The 24,112-nt window shown below is 43.9% G+C and overlaps 1 protein-coding gene across 1 annotated transcript in view; it reads left to right on the top strand.

Annotated features, from left to right (window-relative positions):
* Nucleotides 1-385: 385 nt before the first annotated feature.
* Zbed4 (zinc finger BED-type containing 4) overlaps nucleotides 386-24,112 on the top strand; it is a 38,579-nt gene continuing 14,852 nt past the window's right edge. The window contains exons 1-2 of the mRNA XM_032919283.1: nucleotides 386-503; nucleotides 3,124-3,297. The gene's annotated coding sequence lies outside the window, so the exon portion shown is untranslated. The remainder of the gene's footprint in view (nucleotides 504-3,123; nucleotides 3,298-24,112) is intronic.

Genomic DNA, 24,112 nt, shown 5'->3' on the forward strand with positions numbered 1-24,112 from the left:
GCGCTCCCAAACGCGTAGCAATTCCAACCAACCGCCGCGGCGACTGCGCCTGCGTAGTCTTCGGACGAAATCCTGACAGGGCAGGTGCGCCAGACTGCGCTTGCGTGGTTTGACGAAGGAGACCAGCGACCAGACCTCGTGTGTGAGACTGCGCCGGAGTAACCTGACCCCCGGAGATGGGGCTAGGGGGAAATTGCGCCTGCGTAGTTTTCGCGGCTCCGCCCCTTTTGCCTAGCCTGGGCCCATCTCCGGTCCTCCGAGTCCCCCCCCAAGGCGGGGCAGGTGCGCGCGGACTGCGCTTGCGCGCGCCAGCCCTGCCCGGGCCCCCCCCCCGACCCGCGCGGGGCCCTGGGAGGGCACAGCGTCCGGCGGCGTCGCGGGCGGCGGGGCTGGGGCGGCGGGAGGGGCGGCGGGGCAGACAAAGCGGCTAATGAATGGGCGCGCCCGTCGCGCTGTCCGCAGCCCGCGGGCCCGCGCTGCGCAGCGCGGAGCCGGCGCCTCAGGTGAGTGCGCGCAGGACACTTCAGTGGCGTCTTCGACGGCCGGAGCTGCGCAGGGGTCGAGGACCGCGCCATTGTCCGTGCGCGGCGGGCCGGGCGGAGGCTGCGTCCCGTGAGTACGCCCGGCCGGGCCTCTGACAGCTGCGCCTCGCGCCGCCGGCGGGCCCAGGCCGCGGAGGGGAGCGACTGCGGGACGCCCCGTGGGATCTTTCGTCAGGTGCCCGGCTCCCGCCACGTCGTGGCGCCCCCAAGCCGGTGCCGGTGGGCGCGCGTGTCCAGGAAGGGGCGCCGGCAGGCTGCACGGAGGTGACACGGGTCGGTGTCACGCTTCTTGGTGCCTGACTGCAGCGTGTGCTTCTGGGTCTGACCGCGGAGGCTTAACGAAACTTAACTCACGCCTTGGCTCCGCAGCGTCTTCACCGGCGCTACCTGCCGTCATTTTTGTTCCTTTTGTCCTTTTTGGTGCGACCCACTCTCTGCTGGGATGGCTGCGGGTTCTCGCTCTGTGTCTGGAGATTCTCACGAGGCTCGAGCGCGTCTTTTCAAGTCCCTGCAGCTCCGAGCCCCAGGAGGAGCTGCTGTCGCTGTTCTCGTGTTTGTAAAAAGGGAAGTCATTTGTTTTGAAGTTAATTAGGATAAGATTAAGTGCAGTTTTAAAAAAGACACTTCTGCCTTTTGGCTTTGTAAAGCCAGTCAGCCAAGGCAAGTATGTTCTTGTGACTTTATAGGAAGAAAGAATTTTTCCCCTTTATATCGTGGTGATAAAATTAATAAGAGTAGGGAAATTTTAGTTTTGAGTTTTTCTTTTTTTAAAGGACTCTGAATAAGCACAGTTGCAAGGCATGAATTAATTCCACGCTAAGCAGAATTGAGAAGCTACAAGTTTGACTCTACACCCTGAGGGTTTTAGTGGCTTGTCCATGAAGGCATTGGTGCGTGCCTTCTGTAATCTATATAAACTTTTATATATACTTTTTAAATGTGGCTTTTATTTCCATGAGAAGATCTAGTATAAGTTAAAATATTTTGTGAATCTTTAGGAAGTTTCAAAGTCTCGGTGTGCTGGTTGGTTTTCGTCAATTTGCACAAACCTAGACCTATCTTGGAAGAGGGAATTTTTTTAATATCTTGTTTATTTTTAATGTTCATTGGTATTTTGCCTACAAGTGTGTCTCTGAGGGAATGTTGGATCTCCTGAAACTGGAGCTACAGTTTCAGTTGTAAGCTGCCTGTGGGTGAATGGAATTGAATTAAACCCAGGTCCTATGGAAGTGTTATTAATCACTGAGCCATCTCTCTAGCCTCAGAAGAAGGACTCTTCTTCAAAACAGTTTTGAAAAGTATTTATTTTATGTATATCTGTGTGAGGGCATCAGATCCTCCTGGAGCTAGAATTATAGACGGCTGTGAGCTGCCATGTGGGTGCTGGGAATTGAACTCAGGTCTTTGAAAGAGCACCAGTGCTCTTAACGGTGGAGCCATCTTTCCAGCCCCCAGAAGAGGGATTTTTTTCCCGCTAAATAATGCATTTATTCTGTGTGTTGGTATTTTGCCTGCATGTGTGTCTGAGAGTGGGTGTCAGATATTGGAGTGGCAGACAATTGTTAACTGTCATATGGGTGCTGGAAATTGAACCCGGGACTCCCTTCTGGAAGAGCAGTCAGTGCTCTCAACTTCTTCAGCTCCCATGAAGTGGAATTCTTAATTTAGAAAAATGCCTCCATAAAATTGACTTGTAGGCTTTTTTTTCTTTTTTAAACGATCGATGTAAGCAAGTCCAGCCAGAGGTCTGGGGAGTGATGTTATGCCACCCCTAGGTAAGTGATCCTGAATGTTATATTAAAAAAAAAAAAAAAAAAAAAGGCAGGCTGAGCAAGCCTTGAGGAGCAAGCTCCTCCATGGCTTCTGCTTCAGTTCCTGCCTCCGCGTTCCTGCCCTGCTCTCCCTTGATGATAGACTCTTACCTGGAAGTGTAAGGTGAAATAAACCCTTTCCTCCCTAGGTTACTTTTGGTCATGGTGTTAGCCACAGCAGTAGAAAGCCTCAGACAGTCTTTAGGCAGGTACGCAGACTCTTTTTTTTTTTTTTTTTTTTTTTTTTTTGAGCTGGGGATCGAACCCAGGGCCTTGCGCTTGCTAGGCAAGCACTCTACCACTGAGCTAAATCCCCAACCCCACACAGACTCTTATGTTGAAAGAAAACGCAGTGCTGGAGAGATGGCTCACTGGGTGAGAGCAGGGCTGCTCTTCCAGAGGACCTGGGTTTAATTCCCAGCTACCACATGGCAGCGTACACCTGTTTGTAACTCTAGTTCCAGGGCTTCTGACATCATTGCACAGACACCCGGGCCAGCGAAATACCAATAAATGTACCAAAAATATGTTCAAAAAGAAAGAAAGCCATTACTTGAGTGTGTTCCCGACCAGTTAATTTCAGATTCTGGCATTTGATGGTTTTATAGGTGGAAGTTCTTTGACGTTGATACTATACCTACACAGAAAGTCCCAAACACTTTTGAAAAGGTTTTTAGGAAATTAGGGGAACTGGTTGAATTTGCATATGTGTGCTTGAGCTGATGTGTAGTATTTGTTCAGTGAAAGAAATGTGTGTGTGTGTATTTCAGGTCTCTGATGGGCCTAGAGTTTGGAGCAAGAACTGGGAAGTGGAGCTCTAGAAACATGGAGACAGTAAGTGGCCATGGTCACTGTCTCTTCACTCCGCATCTGCGTTTTTTATGTGCCTGGCTTCAAGTACTTTAGTTTCTACTTCTGGTTGACCTGCTGAAAGGAGGGCATAGGTAAGTGACTCTTTCCTTGGCCACAGACTTGGTTAGCCCTGCGGTAGAGCCATCTGGGGCTAGAGGCATAGTCACTAACCAGAGGCCCCTCCAACCAGCATCGTTTCTTTCTGAACGTTTCCCTTTGAATAGACCAGTTCAGAGCAAGCCCTGTCATTCTTTTCTTTACTCTTTGAGGATGCCATGCAGGTGTCTGTCATTCCTGCAGGTGTTTTGTATGTCACTGAATCTAGCTGCAAAAGTCTCTCAGCTCTGGCCTTCACTTACATCTGAGAAGTGTAGAACTTGCCAGCTGCTGCACCCCAATCTTTCAGATACTCCTAGTCCCACTCTTTTCTTTATCCTAGACATACATGCCTGTAATCAGAGCCCTAGCCCAGAGGCCCAACTCTAGGTTCCCAGCCACTTAGCCCTTAAGAAAGCCAACAAGCCAGGCATGGCAGCATGTGCCTTTGACCCTTTAATCCCAGCACTCCGGAGGCAGAGACAAGCAGGTGTCTAGTCTGAGGCCAGTTTGGTCTACAGAGCCAGTTCCAGGACATCCAGGGCTATACAGAGCAACCCTGTCTGGGGTGGGGGTTGGGGATTCAAACAGAAGTAAGAAAGGACTCAAAAGGAGTAAATCAAAACGACCATTAGGGGAGATGAAAAGTAGGCATTTAAGCTCGCCCTCGGGGCACTGACATGAGTCTTCCATGTAAACCGAGTTAGGTAGGGGCACGCGGTGTGCATAATTCAGTAGTCCTGGTCCCAGTGGGGTCTGCCTGACCATTATCTTGGTTCTGGTTCTGCATGGTGAAGAGAAGCCAGTCTCAGGGTGATCCTGAGATGAGTGCTCCTGCTGGGAGGGTGATCTGTCTGGGTTTTAGGACAACTGGAGACCTAAGGTGCCTTCTGTGGGGTTGGAGCAGGACATTGTGGAAGCTGACAGTAAGATAGCCAGCTCAGCTACTCTCTGAACCTTCAGCCTTGAAGGAACATGAAATGGATTAGCTCCCATCTGCTTGTAGACAGACTCCTCCATGATTTGACATAGCTACACTCAGAATTAAACAGGTGAGGGACCCAGAGCCTTAAGACCCAGGATATTTGCAGAAAGAGCCCAGGAATCCCAGGCTTTTGTCTGCTTTTAGTCACCATGTGGTCCCTGGTGAGGAGTTGGTGCTTTTTAGCAAAAGTGGTTTTAATGTACCTGTCAATAGAAGGGTTTTTTTTTTTTGTTTTTTTGTTTTTTTGCTAATCATATTTTACATTTATTACTATGTATGCCACACTTCTCCAAAGATAGTTCTCTGTAGAATCAGTTTTCTCCTTCCACTTGTCTATGCATTCTAGGAATCAAACTTTGTTTTCAGTTTTCTGTTGTAAAGCACCTTTATCCACTGAGCCATTTCAACATTCCATCTTGCTAATTATTTCTAATATTTTTTTGTTTTATTTTATATATTTATTTTCTTGTAGTGCTGGGAATTGACCTCTGGGCCTTTGATATGCTAGGCAAATGCTCTACCACAAAGCTACACACATAACCCACAATCCTCTTGCTAATTGTTTGATAATGTGCTTTTTAGTAGTTCAAAATTTGGAAGATATGGTTAAGAATAGTGAAACCTTTCCTATTTCTAAAGACGAGGACACCTGGAGAAACAGAAGAACTTCACTGTCTGCTGGGCCGTTCTTGCCTCTACCCTGCACCTGGCACTGCACTACCTTCTCCCATAGTGGTGTCTTCATAAATTCCTGTCCTCAGAGATTTTTTATAATGGTGGTAGGGACCTATATAACTAGAGAATAGAGTCCTTCCTGTACCTGGGCACATCTTTTGTTCCCAGCTATAGACAGAAGGCTGAAGCAAGAGGATTATTTGAACTCAGAAGTTCAACTTAAAACAGAGCGATCCAATTCCCAAGTAGTATTCTGAGGGAAAGAAATTACAGGCAGTTAAGGGCAGACCTGTTGGTTTGTGTTTGGTCTCTTAGAGTGTGCTCCGAAATGTTTCTGGCACAGTTAAGGGTTTTTCTGAGGGACCTGGGGCCACAGAGTGTATGTTGTGCATTCAGGGTCTAGAGCCAGTCTGCTGCAGCTTCCTTGTCAGCTCCAGGGTTATGTTTTGGGAAGTCAGTGGCTACATAGTTTAAATGACTTGGTGTGAAAATGCTGGGACGTGTCCAGTAAGGTATGAGTTCTGCTTCCAGCTGCCTCCATGTGAGGGCCCCCCCAGTAGCTGTGGCCCAAGTTTCTCTTTCTCTTTTGTACAAAGTCTACATTACCAGCATTAGTAAGGCTGTGGTAGGGCTATCTTGCTCTGCTGCCTTACAGGGGTGCTGTCATGTGATTGATGTAGCCACCTATTCCCTGATCTGGGTCCCTTGGCCTGGTGAACCAGTAAACCCACATTTGCCTTGTTCAACTGCCTTACCTCTTCAGACAGATTCCGTGTGTGAACAGCTAAATTTCATCTAAAGCAGCCATCATGGCTGCTTACTAAAGCTCACCTTGTTTCTGCTCCACCTGCCAGCTACAGAGTTGAGGCTCTGTTTGGCCACTGTATCATGAAAGCCATATCTAACATCCTGTGGAGGACATTTAAAGACTTGCAGTAACTTTCAGCTGAGACTGTCAGGCCTGTCATTGGTGACTTCTTACACCACAGAGAAAAGGGGTTGGCGAAGATGCTAGTGTTACGTTCAGGGGAAACACAAAGCAACCAGAAAAATCCAGACTTGTGATATGTGACCCAGAACATTGGGACGGAACAGGGACCGAGTGACCTTAGTGTGGGCTGTTTGCTTACTGTGGAATGTGCTTTGTTTCCAAGGTAGCCTTATCAGGGTTTCTGACCATGGTGGAAATAACTCTGGTTCCAGATTTCTGAGGTTTAACTCTTTGTACTTCAATCTTTAGTGTTGAGCTTTGGACTTTCCACCTCGGGATAGCCTTAGCCGTTAGAGTTGTCACCTCTATAGGCTCAGTGACTCTGTGGCATTTATGGCATTACGCTCTTGATAGTGCTGCCTCCCTTAGAATGTTAGTACACCTAGTGGGTTAAAGTTGCCCTCAGGTGTGGGACAGGCCTTAATTAAGGTCTTTGGAAACAAAGACCCCCTCGGTGTCCTCAGTGAGGGCTTGTCCCTGTTAAGGACGAGGTTGGGTCTTTTTTGTTTGTCTTTTTTTATGCTGTGAAGTTTCTGAACTACAGAGTTGATGTTCCTTGATGTCCTATCGCTAGTTGGGACCCTCAGGGTTGCAGCTGTCTCCTGGTGGACTAACAAGGTTTTTGGAAGAAATCATGGGTGTTGGGACTCTTCACCTATAAGATTACTTTTCTTTCTACTCCATTTCTAGCACTGATAGTCTAAGAAATGAAATAAAAAGCCTTGGTGTCACCCAGTGGCCAGTTTGTAAATTTTTCATTTGTCTTGAGTACTATTTCTTCCAAACCAGAAACCTGTGTCATGGTTAGTATTGTGTCTGGCTTTCTGCCTCTGTATAGACCTTGTGACCTAGCATTTAGAGACTCACGTCTCTGTAGGTAGCATGTGTAGGACACAGTTGCATGGGTGATGGAATATACTTTGGTAGCCAGCCCACAGAAAAGAGTCCAACCTTGATCTCAGCCTGCCCTTGCTCCTCATCACTCCTAGTCAGAGCACCATATTTGTATAGTTATCAACACGTCCTTGAGGGTAGCAGGCCTTCCTTGTGGGGAAGCTCTTGTGGCTGAACATTTTCTACACACTCTTTATTTGAGGAACATCGTCTTCTAGGTCTAATTGTCCTAGTATGGGTTTGCTAGATGGAAAGATAAATGTCATTCTGGTAAGAGCATCTATGTTCCCTCCTGGAGGCTTGTCTGATCTTAACCATAAAGGGTACCCTGGTGTTTGCAGTTTTGCCAGGATACTACTGTTGAGAAATGGGATTTCAAAATGGTCTTCATTTAATGTGTTACTATTTGAATGTGATGTGGCTTTAGTCACTTTTGGAGGTGGTTCCTTTTGTTATTGGCTTTGAAAAAGGGTTTCTGAATGGGGCTTAGGCTGACCTCAAACTTGAGATTCTGCTTCAGACCCCTGAGTGCTGAGATTATAGGTAAGCACCATCATGCTCAGCCAACTTCAGCTTATTCTGAAATCTTCCCAACCTTGTCTCTGAAAATACTCTGAAAACATCACTGCTTAACCATCCAGTTTTCATCTCAGCTGTCTCTGCCCCTCATTGCCAGGTTGAGATCTGTCCTGGTTGGTCTCATCTGTTCCCATGTTGTAGGGCAAGGAGTACATATTGATGTCAATGAGTTAGTGCAAAAAAAAAAAACAAAACAAAACAAAACAAAAAACCTCTATGTCCAATTTTAAGCAACTAAGAGGTTTAAAAGGAGTGGCTTTTAGGTCAGGTTGTCTTTGAATCCATTCTTCTACTTAAATTCTGGCTGTCCTGTGGGTGATGTTCTATTATCTCAGAAATATCACTTCCGGTTGATGGCTCAGCTAGTAAAGGAACCTTCCTGGAACCCACGTGTTGGAAGGAGAGAAATACCTCCTGAAAGTTGCCTTCTGCTTCCACACATATTCAGTGTATACACATACAATATATCTTTCTAAGGGGCCGGTGAGATGGCTCATTAAGTAAGGGTGCTTGCCACCAAGTCCGACAGTCGGAGTTCATTCCTAGAACTGTGATGGAAGAGAACCAACTTCCTCAAGTTGTCCTCTGATCCGCCCATGTGGATGCATGTGTACACATGCAAATAAGTATAAAATTAAACTCAGAACAAAACCAGGTCCTTTTGTTAAAAGATGTAGCTCTGTAGAATGTTAACAGACAACTAACAAAGATTTACAACCAGTGAGAGCAAACATTTAAAGAAAACTGGTCTGAAAATTAAGTACTGTAGGAGATGTGCTTTTAAGCAGGTATCCAATTCCTTAAAATTGTTAGGCAAGGTATGGCATCAGGACATGTCTAGTTATCTTTCTTAGTCATGACACAACTAGGAATACATGAACAGACCTGGGAAAGGTTAGCACCACTGAGAATTCTAGTTTGGAGGAAAATACCTTTGTAAAGTATTCTCCTAAGCTTTGAGGCTTGTACAACACACTTAATTCAGTAGCTAGCAGCACTGTTGGGAAGCAGTCTGTACACTGACTCAGCTGCTTTTGAAGCAGCACGTTGTTGATAGGTCTATAGCACTGACAAAACTTGAAATATTAGACCTTACAGCAGACAGAGCTAGTTGCCGCAGAGAGACTGATTCTGGTGTGCAGGGTATCTCATGTGCACAGTAACAAATATTTATCAAGGCAAGCTTCTGATAGCAGGATTGTTCAAATGGAAGATTTTTTTCATCTCAGTGGTACTGACGTAAAATAGCAGGTCAAAGGAACTTCATTGGTTATAGTATATTTTGTATACAAAAGAACATTTACAGTCACTTTTTCATGTGCCAAAGTTATATGTCGTTAGCTGTACAGTGTGTGTGTGTGTGTGTGTGTGTGTGTGTGTGTGTGTGTGTGTGTGTACATCTTTGTAGGCCCAAGGAGGACCTTGTTTTTTCCTCAATTGTTCTCATTCCTTTTTGTTTTAAAGTAGGCTCAAATAAGCTTCAGAGATATACTGTGTATTCCTCCGGCTCCCACACTCCTCAGAAATATACTGTGTATTCCTCCGGCTCCCACACTCCTCAGAAATATACTGTGTATTCCTCTGGCTCCCACGCTCCCCCATAGTACATATCGCTCTGCCCAGCTTTTTACATGGCATCTGGAAATTCAAATTCAGGTCTTTATATTTGTATGGCAGGCCCGCTAAGGAGCCATGTCCCCAGCCTGCAAATATTTACATAATATATAAAGTTCAGACCCCCAGCTCCATACTTGTTTCATCATAGATATAGTATTATATATACCATATTCACATTAAATATACCAAATTCATATAAGAATAGTTGCTTGTAAGTGTCATTTAAAATATATAAAGCCAGGCGTAGCAGCACATGCCTTTAATCCCAGCACTAGGGATGTAGATAGGAGCTAGAGAGATGGCTCATCAAATAAGAACTCTTCCAGAGGACCCAGGTTCAATTCATAGCACTTGCCTGGCAGGCAGCCCACAACTAGCTGTAACTCTAGTTTTAGTGGACCCAACACCTCATACAGATACATGGAGGCAGAACACCAATGACCATAATTTAAAACCAAGACCGTAGCGCCAGCTCTGCTGTTACGAGAACGCACTGCTTTCCTAAACAACTGGTGAGGTGAGTTCCATTCCCATCACCAAGACAGGCTTTTCACAGGTGCCTGCAATTCCAACTTCAGGGCATCTGATGCCATCTTGTGGCATCCATGGGCTGCTCCACTCACATGCACATACACGGTTGAAAAATAAACCTTGCTGGGTGTGGAGGCACCCACACATGCTTTTAACTCCAGTACTGGGGATATAGAGACAGGTGCTTCAAAGGCAGCCTGGTTGGTCTACAAAGGGAATTCCAGGCCAGTCAGGGCTACATAGTAAGACCCTGAGTCTAAAACTAAATAAGTAAGATAAAATATTTATATAAACAGATACTTGGCTGAACTTTGACCTTGTAAAGAAATGTATCTAAGTAGTCAGTTCTGTAAGACTCAGCAGAAAATGAGGCTGGGTCAGTAGCTCAGTGGTTAAGAGCACTGGCAGTTCTTCCAGAGGACTGGATTTAGTCCCTAGCATCCACGTGGTGGCTCACAACTGTCTGTACCTTCATTCCCAGAGCATCCAACACTCTCTTCTGGTCCCAGGGGCACTGAACACATGGTGCACAGACATATATGCAAGCAAAACACCCATGTACACAAAATAATTTTTTATATATCTGCAGAAAATAAGCAGTTATTTATACTATATAAAGTCTTGATGATTTTCCAATATATATACAAGTTATTAAGATATGCAATCTCACAATATTACAACAAAATGCTTTGTTGTATTACATAATATTATAACAAAATATCTGTTAGCAATTTTCCCAAAATTATTCCATCTCTACATTGACATGTATGCACACATACACATATTTCTGTGGACTACAAACAGTATTTATATACAAATTAATCTAAAAGTTAACTTAAAATATTTTAAGTATGCTTAGCAAAAAGTACAAATGTTTTGTGCACATTAAAATTTGTATTACTCATTTGTGTGGGTGCACACAGAACTTGTAAAGGTCAGAGGACAACTTGTGTGAGTTGTTTTTTCCTTTCATCCTGTGGGCCGAGATGGGGACTAGAACTCAAGTTGTGAAGTTTGGCAGCGAGCACCAGTTATTAGCTGCTAAACCCCTCACGGGCATTTTTATAGCCTAAGTTTCTGTTAGTCTTCACTCTTAGAAAATAAATAAACAAAACTCAGTTTCTTGTGCAGAATCTGTTTTGGAAAATCTCTCTAGCCAATACTATATATTTTTAACTTAACGAAGCTTTTCTCTTGGTGCCATTGAATTTTTTTAAATAAAGTATTTTAGATGTTTGTTGATTCTAAATTGTTTTAGAAGAGGATTTATATCTTTTGAATATTGGAACAGATCTTTTTTCCTCAGCCTCAGTTTCCAGAATTAACATTTGAAAGCACCAGACTCAAGCCATTCCACCTGGAAGACAGCTGAAAATTAACATCTCTGTTAATATTTTAGTTAGGCCTGTCTCTGCAAAGTCCGACATAGCCAGTTTTCTGCAATCCCCAAATCTATAGTTAGTTGTTAATTATTTTCAAAGGGAGAGGAAAACAAATAGAGGCAAAAGCTCTTACATATTAACATAGTCCAGAAATCATTCCCAGATGCCCTCATGCACTCAGAACTACATTAAATCAGGCATGCCAGGAACAGTGATTTCAGTGTGTGATAAGTTTCAGAAAGTGGGAAAGGAAGTGGGCAAGGGTTTGCTGCTCAGTTATTTTCCGGAACTCCCTGGGCCAATTAGGTTTTTCCCACAATAAGTTACAGGAGACTGGTTAACTAGAGTTCCCCTTAGGGGCATCAGGACAGTACTGGCAGTATTGTCTGTGGTTATAAATCACAGTAGAGACTTCTCTAGCACCCTGCTCATCTGCTGTTCCAAATGGTTCAGTAGAACCCCAAGTGACTCAGCTCCAAAAGACTAATTCATGTCCATGATCCTCTCACTTGTCAGATACTATCCCAAGTCATTCAACAGTACAACAAAGTTTGTCACAAGTTCTTCCAAATTGAAAAGGCCTGTCATAAAAATAACACAACAGCTAAATCAACAGGATCGGTGGTTCAAGGGACTCCAGAAGATAAGGCTGGTCACCTAAGTAGCAGTTGCTCAGATTGCTCAGGAAGAGTTCAGACAGGTCAAGGGAGCCTAAGCTGACAAGAAGGCGAAATGAGAGATGCACCGATCTGGGAGGAGCACACTCACCATTCTCTGCTTCACACAGTAGAAACAGACAGTGCTCAGTGCTGCTGAGATGGGAGGGTGGATCTCTGGTTAAATTGTCTGCACAGCTGTGTGACACTGCTTGCTCTTTCCTTCTGGAGACCACATGCTGTGAGTGGCTGGTGGACAAATATGTCTTTTCTCCTGCCCATGGCCCAAATTGTTACCAGAGTTATTAGGATCAGAATCTAACCCCTGTCATTCCTAACAACCTAAGCTTAGCTACCTACTTATAATAGGCCAACTAAACACAATAGACAAAAAGCAGGGAAGGACTTAAAGAAACATTGGGAAAAGAAACAAGTAGAGGTCCAGTGACCAGAGCCCCCAATCCATCCTTGAGTTCCTGACATGGGGCTAAGGTTTAAGTGGAAAGTAGGAGCTATACATAACTAAGTCCTAGTCAGTGTGGGCCTGCCCGTCATTGAGTCATCATTATGTAGGCTCCAGGCTCCTGCAGGGTGGTTCAGCAAGTCAGAACTGTGCCATATATTCTTGGAGACAGATTGCTTTTCTTTCTTTTCTTTTTTTTTTTTTTTTAAGATTTTTTCATTTATTATATATATATATATGTACTATATATATATAAAAGTAATATATATATAATATATGTACACTGTAGCTGTCTTCAGACACACCAGAAGAGGGCATCGGATCTCTTTACAGATGGTTGTGAGCCACCATGTGGTTGCTGGGAATTGAACTCGGGACCTCTGGAAGAGCAATCAGCGCTCTTAACCACTGAGCCATCTCTCCAGCCCCAGATTGCTTTTCTTTGTTGGCACCAGGCTTACTTCTCCCAACATGAGATTACTGGGGGAAGTTCTAATTCCTTGGGGACCATTCTCTTGGATAGGGTGATTCTCTTGGAATTATTGGAGCATACATAACCTTTATAGAAATGAGAAGGGCATGTGTATCCTGTCTATTCTTCTACCTCACCCTTGAGACCACAGTCTATTAGCTGTAGTGCCACAGGGTCCTGTCACTCTGTGTGTGTGTGTGTGTGTGTGTGTGTGTGTGTGTGTGTGTGTGTGTGTGTGTGTGTGTGTGTACACCATTATACATGTGTAGTTTTTACATATACATTCTTTTTAAAGCCATTGTTGTGTATGAGTGTGGATGTGTCACTGTGTACATGTGGAAGTAATAAAACACCTCCACCATGTGGATTTCAGGGATCAAACTCAGGCCATCAGACTTAGTGGGAAAGTGTCTTTACCCGATGAGATAATTTGTAGGCCTGTGTATTTTTATTTCATTAAGATAAAGTCTCACTTTATAGTCGAGGATGACCTCAAACTCATGGCAATCCTCCTGCCTCAGTTTTCTAAGTAATGGAATTACAAATATAGGCCACTGTACCTTATATGTATATCCTAAGCTATTTTAAAGTATAGTGCAGATACTGAAGTTAAATAAAATAGGTGTGTCTCAGTGGATTGCTCTATGATGAGCACATTCATACCTGGCACTTAGTCTGGAAAGAACATCCTGTCATTTTCTACTTGCCTAGATTCACAGCCTGCCCTTGAAGTGAAAGTACCTGCTGGCCTGGATTCTATGGCAGTAACTTCCAGATAGATGGGTGGGTGGTAGGTAGGTAGGTAGGTAGGTAGGTAGGTAGGTAGGTAGATAGAGTGAGTGAGTGAGTTTGTTTTATGACTGAATTGAGTATTTTTCATTTGGACTTTTTTAAATGACAACTCATTCTTGTGCAGGTTGTACCCATAGCCTGTCTCCTGTGTAGCTGCCCCATGTATTTCTTCCAGTGTAGACCTTGCTGGAGGTATTCCTCTGAGCTGTATTCTTCCTGTTTTTTGCCTTTCTGTAAATTAGCAGGTAGATCTAGAGGCCTGATCAAATTCAGATTGGACTTCACACAAGTTTCCTTTTCAAAGATGTTTCGTTGGTTCACATTCAAGAAGCACCTCCCAGAGTTGGAGTGGTGTGAGATTGCTCTGTTCCCAGTACTCATAGCACGCAGCTCACAATCAACCAACCACCTGTAGCTCCAGTCCAAAGGACCTGATATCTACACATATATGTACACATATACACAGAGACACATGTCTGATAGCTGCACATATATGTACACATGTACACAGAGACACATGTCTGATAGCTGCACATATATATATATATATGTACACATGTACACAGAGACACATGTCTGATAGCTGCACATATATGTACACATGTACACAGAGACACATGTCTGATAGCTGCACATATATGTACACATATACACAGAGACACATGTCTGATAGCTGCACATATATGTACACATATACACAGAGAGACATACATAATTGAAAGAAATGAAAGAAGCAACTCAGAGCCAGGTATAGTGGCATACTGTGTTTTTAGCCCTCAGGAAACTGAGGCAGGAAAATCAAAGCGTTGAGGCCAATCTGTGCTACCTAGGAAGACACTGTCAAAACAAAACCAGAAATAAAACAGCGTAGTTCCATGTCTGGGTATCTTACTTTGATTGGCACTTAAAGATAACTACAGTTAGACTTCTTTCCAAAAACTACAGTTGTGTTATAGTTCTGACCCAGTTTTCCCAGGTATCAGCTTAGACTTCTAAAAAGAAAGGCCCTCTCCTAATACTTAAGGTAGCAGTTCATTTAGGAGACCAAAGAGAGTGATTCTTTGTTGTATCTACCAGTTTACAAAATAATAATTTTCTAGTCATCTTTAGGTATCTGAACTGGTCAGCTATGTGTTAATACAGTGAGAAATATCTGAGATTCTGGAAATTTACATCCAAGAACCGGTACTAATGTTAATCCCACAGGCATGAGGAGAAAGACCTCCAACCACAAATTATGGCCAAGTCAAAGCAAGCTTTATTCTGTGCACAGTTCCTGGTGCGGATCCTGTGATCTCTGCACCCAATAAAAGTGGAATCAGTATGGAGACTGCTCATTTTGGTCAACAGTGGTCAAGTGCCATGGCTAGATGTAAGTGGACTGTGTCCTCATCATAAGTATAAATTCCTCATCATAAATATAAATTTGTGAGAGGTTATGGGTAAGTATGCAAAGAAATGGATGTGACGCATGATCAGTGAGACATTAGGCGATGCATTCTGTACAGGCCCATCATGTATTGAGTGTGCAGGGAGGAATAGCTGCTGGCTTTCAGTACCTGAGGGAGTCAGGTTTCGAAAATAGTTGCAGAGTTGTCCACATATGGAGAAGTCAAGTTATCTGGTACCTTCAATAGGACGAATACCCTTGCATATCACCTAGAGATAATGTGGATTGAGACCAGGAGCAAGCAGTGCTGTGAGTGGCAGATTGTAAGGCATTCCTACATAGTAAGGGTCAAGACAGAGCCAGCAATCTTGTGTTAAATTAGATACAGAGTGATTGAGGAAAGAAAAGGTTGCCATTATCATAGTCAGGAAAAGCACCTCCGTTGGAGGAATGGTGGATAGAGGTGTCTTAGGGGAAAGACATTAGTTGGCAGACATTGTAGGCATGCCAGGGGAACCCGAGGTACTGGGAGGAGGTACATACATATTGGGACCTGTGGGTTTAGTTATCTCAGACTGAACCCATTTTCTTTGGAATGTAATTGAAATAACTGGGTCTTTCACGGAGAGATAGATATAACCTAATTCACCAAGACCTTTGTGTATCCCCGAGTGATTTGGCTGGGGAAACTTAGAGGCTCCAGAGTTTAAGTGTAAAAGTTATGGGGTTTCAAGACTGTTTATAGTTGGGATGAATCTCTGTGGGGTTGGGAGAAAAGTAATTATCTTTATTGGATTTTTCTCAGGGGGCAATAGATACACAGCTTCACACAGCACAGTGATAGTTGCCATCCCCCTGGCAGGAATTAGGATTTGAGTCCAGGTCCTTTGTAAGTTTTTCTCCAGTTTTAAAATGCCACAACCTTCCCCAACAGTACCCAAGTGAAGTTTTCATTCTTCAATTTGGTTCCTTATCCCTGAAGGGAGAAGAGTTTGGAGAGATCTGTTTTTAGCTGGGGTTGTTTGTCAGTTGTAGTGATATCTAAAATTTTTCCATTGTTGGTTAGTCAAAGTACTCATTTCTAGGTGGGGGTCTATCCAGGTTACCATAGGTAAAGGCATAGATATAATCTAATAGGACAAGGCTAATATTATGGCTTCTGTAGTATAAAATGGGATCAAGAACAGGAGCTCAAGTTAACAATAAAATATTAAACCTTGGAAATCTTAATCTTAAGGTCCCTGTCCATCTCTGGTGGCGCATCTCTATTCCTGTGGAATCTTCTGGTTCCTTTTTGGGATGTGAATGGTGAATGCAGGCAGGAATACCAGCAACCTTAATGGGCATCCAGAGAATCATGATGTAAGGACCTTTCCGTCTGGGTTCAAGGCAGTCAGTTTTGAAGTGGTAGGTCACCAATGGTGTCACCAAGAGCTGAGGAAAGATCTTCTCCAGAGTTAATTGTAATTCCTTCAGGGATTCAGAGGTAAGGGAGACTGTTAACAGCCCTTAATGTACCTGGAGGACATGGTGGTAGTGGTGGGGGGTGTCCATAGCTTATTTTATATGGGTAAATTTTTCATGGCAAGGGGTATAATGGGCTCTTACTAAGACAAAAGGCAGGAGACCAACCCGGTTGCTACCAGTCTCAAAAGTATATTTAAGACCTCTTTAAAAGTCCTGTTTAATCCTTTCTACCATTCCTGAACGCTGAGGGTGATGCATACAGTATATTTTCCAATTTATATTCAGAGCCTTTGAAATCAATTGAGGTAGCTTGGCTGTGAAGGCCCTGCCATCACTGGACCCAAGGGTTAAGGGAAGCCAAATCTTGAAATAATTTCTATTATTTATTCTTTCAGTACTATCTAGACCATTTCTGCTCAAATTGAAAGGTCTCTACCCAGCCTGAAACAGTGTCAGCAAAGACCAGCAAGTATTTATATCCAGTGGCCCTTGTTTAACTTCAGTAAAGTCCAGTTTCTAGAATTCACCAGGTACTGTGTCCTTGGAAGAGTATATCCTTGTTGGCATTTACTTGAGCACAAGTTAAGCAGCAGTCTGAGATGTTTTGAAGTATCTTCCAATGTCCAGGCAACCAAACATAGGGAAGATAGGTTCTGAGGTTTTTGGGTGACAAATGCATTGCCCTCGGAAAGCAATCAGCCAATTCCTTCCCAATACTAGGCATGCAAATTCTCCTGTCTGGTTGGATCAACTATCCATGGCAATTTTGATGAGTTCTCATACTGTAGTATAATTTGATCCCCTCTGGAGTTTGGGGTTGGGCATCTTTATTGAAGTGGAGTCGGGGCTCAGGGATGATCAATGGCTCCAAGATGGTTTGGGGGCAAATATCCGTCCCCTAGCACTGCCTCCATGGCTGCTTGATTTGCAAAATTGTTCTCTGGACCTGGAGTTGGGGTTGGGGTGGGAGCTGCTATCCTTTTGATGTCCCGGCCAGGGTATATCTAGTCAGTCCAGCTGGTAGCCAAATGGCCTCTGATAGTTGGATGATTTCCTATTTGTTTTTAGTGGTTTTTCCTTCTGAGGATAGGCCTCTTTGTATATTTGTCCATGAGCATGATCTGTGGCAAAGGCATATTGGCTGTCTGTGTAAAGGTTCACTCTTTCCTTTGACTCATTTCCATGCCTGAGTTAGGACTATTATTTCTGCTCTTGGAGCTGATGTACCTCTGGGAAGGGCTTGTGCCCATATTTCTGTATAGTCTGTAACTACCACCACCCTGCTCACCTTACTCCTTTATGAATGCAGTTGCTGCCATAAGTGTAGAGGTCATTATTTCTGGCCAAGGGGAGAACATCTGTCAGGTCTGGTTGGGTACCTTGGATGACATCCAGCATCTCCAGGTAATCATGGATGGGTTCCTCAGGGTCATCATCTGGAAGCAGGGGCCAGGGTTGATGATCATGGCTTGTCCTTATCTAGGAGAAGAGTCTAGTACTGAGTTAGGTGGGCATTAGACATCCAGCAGTTAGTGGTATCTCTTAATAGAGTCTCTACAGGTTATGGGGCTGTTATGGTGAGAGTCTGTCTTAGAGTAAGGTTATCTGCTCCTTTTACAAGGATTGAGTAGCTGTCAGGGTACATAAATAGGGAAACCATCCCGAGGCCACGGGGTCCAATCTTTCTGAGATATGGGTTACTGGCCTTTTCTAGGGACCCAGGGCTTGGCAACAAACCCCTTGGCAACAACTTTGTTTTTCATAGGCACAGAGATGGAAGTGCTAGAGAAAGCAGGGATGCGTAAAGCCAGGTGGCAGGAGAGAGAGTGCTATATTTTACTAGAGCCTTTTATTTTTTTTTTAAAGATTTATTTATTTCATGTATGTGAGTATACTGTAGCTGTCTTTAGACACACCAGAAGAGGGCATCAGATCCCATCACAGATGGTTGTGAGCCACCATGTGGTTGCTGGGAATTGAACTCAGGACCTCTGAAAGAGCAGTCAGTGCTCTTAACCACCTGAGCCATCTCTCCAGCCCCCTACTAGAGCCTTTTAAATTCTTAAAGGCCCGTTTATACTCCTTAGTCCAGTCCAGGAGGGTGTGGCAATTTGGGCAAATCTAGGTATCCAGGGGCAACAGGACCTGATGGCTCCAGGAATTCTCTAATTTGCTTTTTGGTGGTTGGAGTAGGGATTTTTGTTATGACCTCTATGTGAGCTTTTGACAATAGTATTTTTCCTTTTTAAAATTCATATCCCAAATAGGTGACCTGGGCTTTCATTTTGGTGACCCGGAAATCTAATCGAGTCAGAGTTTATAAGAGATCCCTCACACACACACACACACACACACACACACACCCCAGGGGCTAAAACTCTCTGTCTTTGGCTGCTAACAGTAAGTCATCCACATACTGAAGTAGGGCAACTTCAATACGCCCTACCTTAAATGACTTATGTGCTGGTAAGAGCTTCATCAGAGATGGTAGGGGAATTGTTGAACCTCTGAAGTAGTCAGGTTTAGGTTTGGTTGCCCCAGTATTTCCAGATCAAGATTAGCCCATTCAAATGCAAAGATGGTAAAGCTTAATTTTGATAAAGGGATTAAAAAGGAATGTATCCTTCAAGTCCAGTACATATAAAGCTTATGTTCACGTGGTAACATGCGGGGTAGTGTTAAAGTTTGGAGACAGTTGAGTGAATAGTCTCCACCTGCCTGTTTATTTCCCTTCTGTCCTGTACTGGTCTATGTAGTCTTGGGTTCTATGTAGTTTTGATCTGGTAATAAGGGAGTGTTCTAGGCTGATAGCCATGGAGTTAGTATGACTGCCTCAAGGGAGTATTTAATATGGACCCTGGCTTCTTTATCTTTGGCACATATTTATCCAAATCAGGAGAGTTTTCTTTAGCACAAATGGTTGGGACATCCCCGATTAGCTATTATTTTAATTCCCCTTCATGGTCTTGAGTCAGGCTCTGGGGAAGGAGGTACTTCTTCAGGGGACAGTGATGGTTAAAGCTTTGGTTGGGCTGCCTACTTGTAGCATAGGTATACCTCCTGACACAAGATAGTTGCCTGGAATTTATTCAGAAAGTCTCTTTCCTGCAAGTGAACAGGTATTTGAGGATAATGAGGAAAGAACGAGTGACCATCTCCTTTCCCAAATTAACAGTCCATTCTGTCATCCTTTTCTATTTTATGACTTCCCTTGTTAATCCCTGCACCTCCATTGTTTGATTCAGTGAGGGGCCCCAGGGGCTTTTGTAATGCCAAATGTGAAGCCCCATGTTGACTAGAAGTTTACAGGTTGGCCTCCAATTGAAAAGGTTACCATAGACTCAGGGGACTCAATATGAAAGAGCTATGGCTGACTATTCCCCCAAGACTAAGACTGATGTCGGCTGAGCAGGGCCCGCCTGTTTTCATTGAGGGCATTCGTCTTTTCACTGCCCCAGTTCTTTGTGAAAGTACTTGGGTCTCTTTGCAGGGGCTTCCTCTTTTTGTTGTATGTTGTTTGTCCAGGGCTGGCAGGCATGTGTAGCATGGTCTTTATAGCCAGATTTACTTTCCTTGTCAATAGCTCTTCTTTGCTGTCTCTATTGTCAAACACTTTTGGGTTATTTCTAATAATTGTGACCTGTACTTCCCTGTAAACTCTGAATTTTCTTACATATGTATGGGGCCAACTGGGCTACAAAGTCCAGGTTAGTTGCCGTAAGGTTTGCTGAGTCCTCCAGGTCTAAGAGTATATAAGCAGTGAGCCTTCAGGAGGTATTTGAAAAACACCAAGGGTGATTCCTTTGAGTGTTGCTTACATCTGTCACCGTAGATAAGTTAGTGGGCTTTCAGGCTGTCTGCTTCAGTCCCCCCAATAAAGCCTGGTGACACTCACCAAGTGACCTCCTACCTTCCTCTGTCCTATGGTTCTAGTCAGGTCTCTAGCTCGTCAGGACCTAGTCAACAGCTTCTTGCCCAGTGCTTTAGCTGCTTCAGTCAGAATCTGTTTGTACATAGAATCTGTTGGTGATCATCCCAAGAAGGATGGTGGTTAAAGAAGACAGAATCAGTTACAGAGGTTGTGGAGCCTGGACCCCTGCTGAAAGGGAGATCCTGGTTCTCTTGGTTATAAAGATTGGTTGTAGAAAAAGGAATAGATATAATGGTTATTGGGGCAGGAGGGTACCTGGTACAGGGGAAGAATAAGCTGATGTCAACTCAGAGAAACCTTAAGGGAGTTCCTAGTGGATGTGGGGAGGGAAAGTATGGTGTGGATAGGGCGAGCCTGTTAGTAGCATGGGGTAGGGGGTAGTAGAATGAGGTCACTGAGGTAAGGGTTGGGGTTGAAGTGGAGGCTGGGAGGTAATGGAGCATAAAGGTGATTATATGGGGGAATGAGGGGTCCTCTGGAGGGTCTTGTAAAACAGGGGTGTTCTAAGCCTACTTTGAATTTGAAGGTCCTCAAGGAGCCCTTTTTTATTGACCAAAAAATGGTCACCTTTCCCCTTGTAGACCATACATACCTTCATCCATGGAGATGGATTTGATGTTGCTTCTCCTTGGGGCAAGATGTGATGTAGTCAGGGTGACCATAGTTGCTGAGAGCAGTGCCATGCTACTTGAGGATTGGATGTATCATTTGACCCCCAAAGTGGGCCACTCCAATTTACAGAGAGTGTGGAAACAGCCTTTGGTGATGGGATAATCATAGTCTTCTTTGACTATAGTAGGATACAGTTTTTAAAACATGTTCAAGACACAGCTTAATGGAGTATTGCTTACTAGTATTATTGCCCATTCTGTTCATCTGTCCAGTTGCCCCAAGTCCAGACCATGGAAGACACAACAAAGAGACAGAAGAGACAAACAATAGAGGGAGACATGGGGCCAAGCACAGACAGGCAGCTTAATGTGTTGCTAGTGCCCTGGACAGGAGCTCTTGTACTTACTTCATCAGACACTTCACTGTCCCCAGATGAGACCCCAGCAGGACCAGATCAGAAACAGATGTCATAGAAATAGAACTGTGACTCTTAGATGGAGGTTTCCATGGACAGGTGCTTTCTGGTTTCCTTTTTGTTGAGGCCATTCACTCCAGCAGTCTGCTGAACTAAAAATGCTCCCTGGGTCCTTGGACTGTCAAGGTGCACACCCCTAGGAAGCATGTTTCAGTCCCAGAGGTCTAGGTCTAGAGGGAAGTGTCTGGCTTCCAAATTTGAGCGTGGGTTGAGGGGAGTGTCTTAATCTTGCTGGGGCCTTCAAATGTTAATCCTACAGATCCAAGGACCAATCACAAATTATGGCCAAATCAAAGCAAGCTTTATTCTGTGCACAGCTGAAACGCTGTCTCCCCCTCAGATCAAGAGATTAGCCTGAAGCCAATCTCTCAAGACTCTTAAAAGGGCAAAACCACAGGGTGGGGGTTTTTGCAATCAAGCGTGGTTTCAGAAGCAAGACCAGCAGTTAAGGAAGTTTTCCTTTACAGAACATTCTGTATGGTTGTGGGAGGTGGAAACACAGCCCAATTCAAAGAAGCAGAAACTTGTAAGTTTTATAGTAGGGGTTGGGGATTTAGCTCAGTGGTAGAGCACTTGCCTAGGAAGCGCAAGGCCCTGGGTTCAGTCCCCAACTCCAAAAAAAAAAAAAAAAAAAAAAAAAAAAAGAACCAAAAAAAAAGTTTTATAGTAAACAAACCAAATTGAACAATGGCTCCTGGTTACAAAATGGGGTCAGGCTGTTTTCTTACCACACCTCCCTCCCTTGGTTCTGGACTTTGCTTAGCAGGAGTATATGTTAGAACTTGGGACCAGAGAGACTGAGAGATTGGGATCCCACAGTCTCATCCAAGGGTACTTAAGTGATCTAAGGACTTTCCATCAGTCTCACCTCTTAAAGGTCCACTGCACCTCCCAGTTTTGCTACTCTAGGGACCTGTAGAACAACATTTAAATTGTATTCAAACCAAGCCATATACAATGACTTTATTTTTTTTAATTATTTATTTTTATTTTATGTACATTGTTGATCTGACTACATGTATGTCTGTGTGAGGATGCTGGATCTCCTATAATATGAGTTACAGTTTTTGAGCTGCCATGTGGATGCTGGGAATTGAACCTAGGTCCTCTGAAAGAGTACCTAGTGCTCTTAACCACTTAGCCATCTCTCTGGCCTGCACAGTGACTTTGTAAACTTAAACATTTATGTATGTTGATGTGTTGTTTACTTGTGTTCAGATTGTCTCTTGGGACAATGGGAACCTTTGCAGGAATCATCTAGATAGTTTTGGTAAAGACCTCATATGCTCTTAAAGGTTCCTTGCTATCTGTCATGCCAAGTTGTTCTGGGGTCATCTTGTTATTCCTCCAGCTCCAAACCTAAAAAGCCATTTCCTCATCCCCGGATTCTGTTAATAGCTTTCAAGAGATGAATTTAAACTACAGTACAGGCTGAATATGAGAGGTGCCATTCTGTGAGCTGTTGTCAGTCCTTTGTAGTGAATAGAACCAGTAAGTGTTCAGCGAACATAGAATATGTTCTTGCTTCACTGTTTCTATTTTCTTTTTACATTGAGAATATTAGTCCTTGGGAGCAGAGGCATGAGAAGAGTAGATTTGGTAATTGCTCAGATTGTGTTTGCGTTGCTTTGTGACTTTTGACACTTTCACTTACTCCCTGTGTTCCACAGAAAAGGAAATGTGCTTTTATGCCTGCTGAGTCTGACTCATTCCACTTAACATGACCTCCAGTTCATCTCCATTTTCCTGCAAATGACATTTTGTTCTTTATGGCTGAATAAAACTCTATTGTGTTTATATAGTACATTCTGTCTATCTTATTGGTAGCTGTGGTGGTTTGAATACATTTGGCCCAGGGAGTGGCACAATTAGTAAATATAGCCTTGTAGAAGGAGGTGTGTCACTTTGGGGGTGGGCATTGAGACACTTCTCCTAAATCCGTGTGAGCCAGTCTGTCTTTAGAACAAGATATAAAACTCTGTGCTTTTCTAGTGCCATGCCTGCCTGGATGCTTCCTGCCATGATGATACTGGACTGAACCTGTAAGCCAGCCCCAATTAAATGTCCTTTATAAGAGTTGCCTTGGTCATGGTGTCTCTTAGCAATGGAAACTCTAAGACAGTGGCTTTCCTGGGTGTCTCCATGACTTGGTTGTGAACACTGCTGTGATCAACACTGTTGTACAGGTGTCTCTGAGGTAGGCTGACTTAGACTTTCTGGGGTACATACCCAGCAGTGCTATAGCTGGGTCATATGCTAGTTCTAGTTTTAGACTTTCTAGGAACCCTCATGTGCTTTCCATGGTAGCTACTACATAAGTTCACTTTCCCACCAGCAGTGTCTGTAGTATTCTTTTTTGCCATATTCTGGCCAGCTATTGTTTTGAGGGTAGCCCATTCTGACTAGGGTAAGATAGAATTTACATATAGTTTTAACTTAAATTTTGTTGATGGTTAAGGATCTTGAGCATTTTGTTTTTTGTCTAGTTACTGGTCACTTGTACTTTTAAAAAATTGAATATTAATCTGGTGGGGGAGGTACATGCATGCACACATGTGCCACAGAGTGTGTGTGTGTATATGTGTGTATCAGTACAAGTTGAAGGAATTAGTTTTTTCTTTCCATCGGGTTCTGAAGATTGAACTTGGGTTGTCAGGCTTGGCATTGGCAGCAGCAGGTGCCTTTACCTGCTGAGCTTTCTCACTGAGCCTCTTACAGTTTTCAAAAATAAACATTTGTTTCTATTTATGTTTGTGTGCATGTGTGTGCGTAGTCGCCCCAGAGACCAGAAGGTGTCAGTCGGGTCATCTGGAGGTAGAGTTACAGGCAGTTGTGAGTCTCCCAATATGGGCAGCAGGAACGGAGCACAGGTTGTCTACAGGAGCAGCAGGTGCTCTTC

The sequence above is a fragment of the Rattus rattus genome, chromosome 1, assembly GCF_011064425.1.
Source record: "Rattus rattus isolate New Zealand chromosome 1, Rrattus_CSIRO_v1, whole genome shotgun sequence".
Classification (NCBI taxonomy): Eukaryota; Metazoa; Chordata; class Mammalia; order Rodentia; family Muridae; genus Rattus; species Rattus rattus.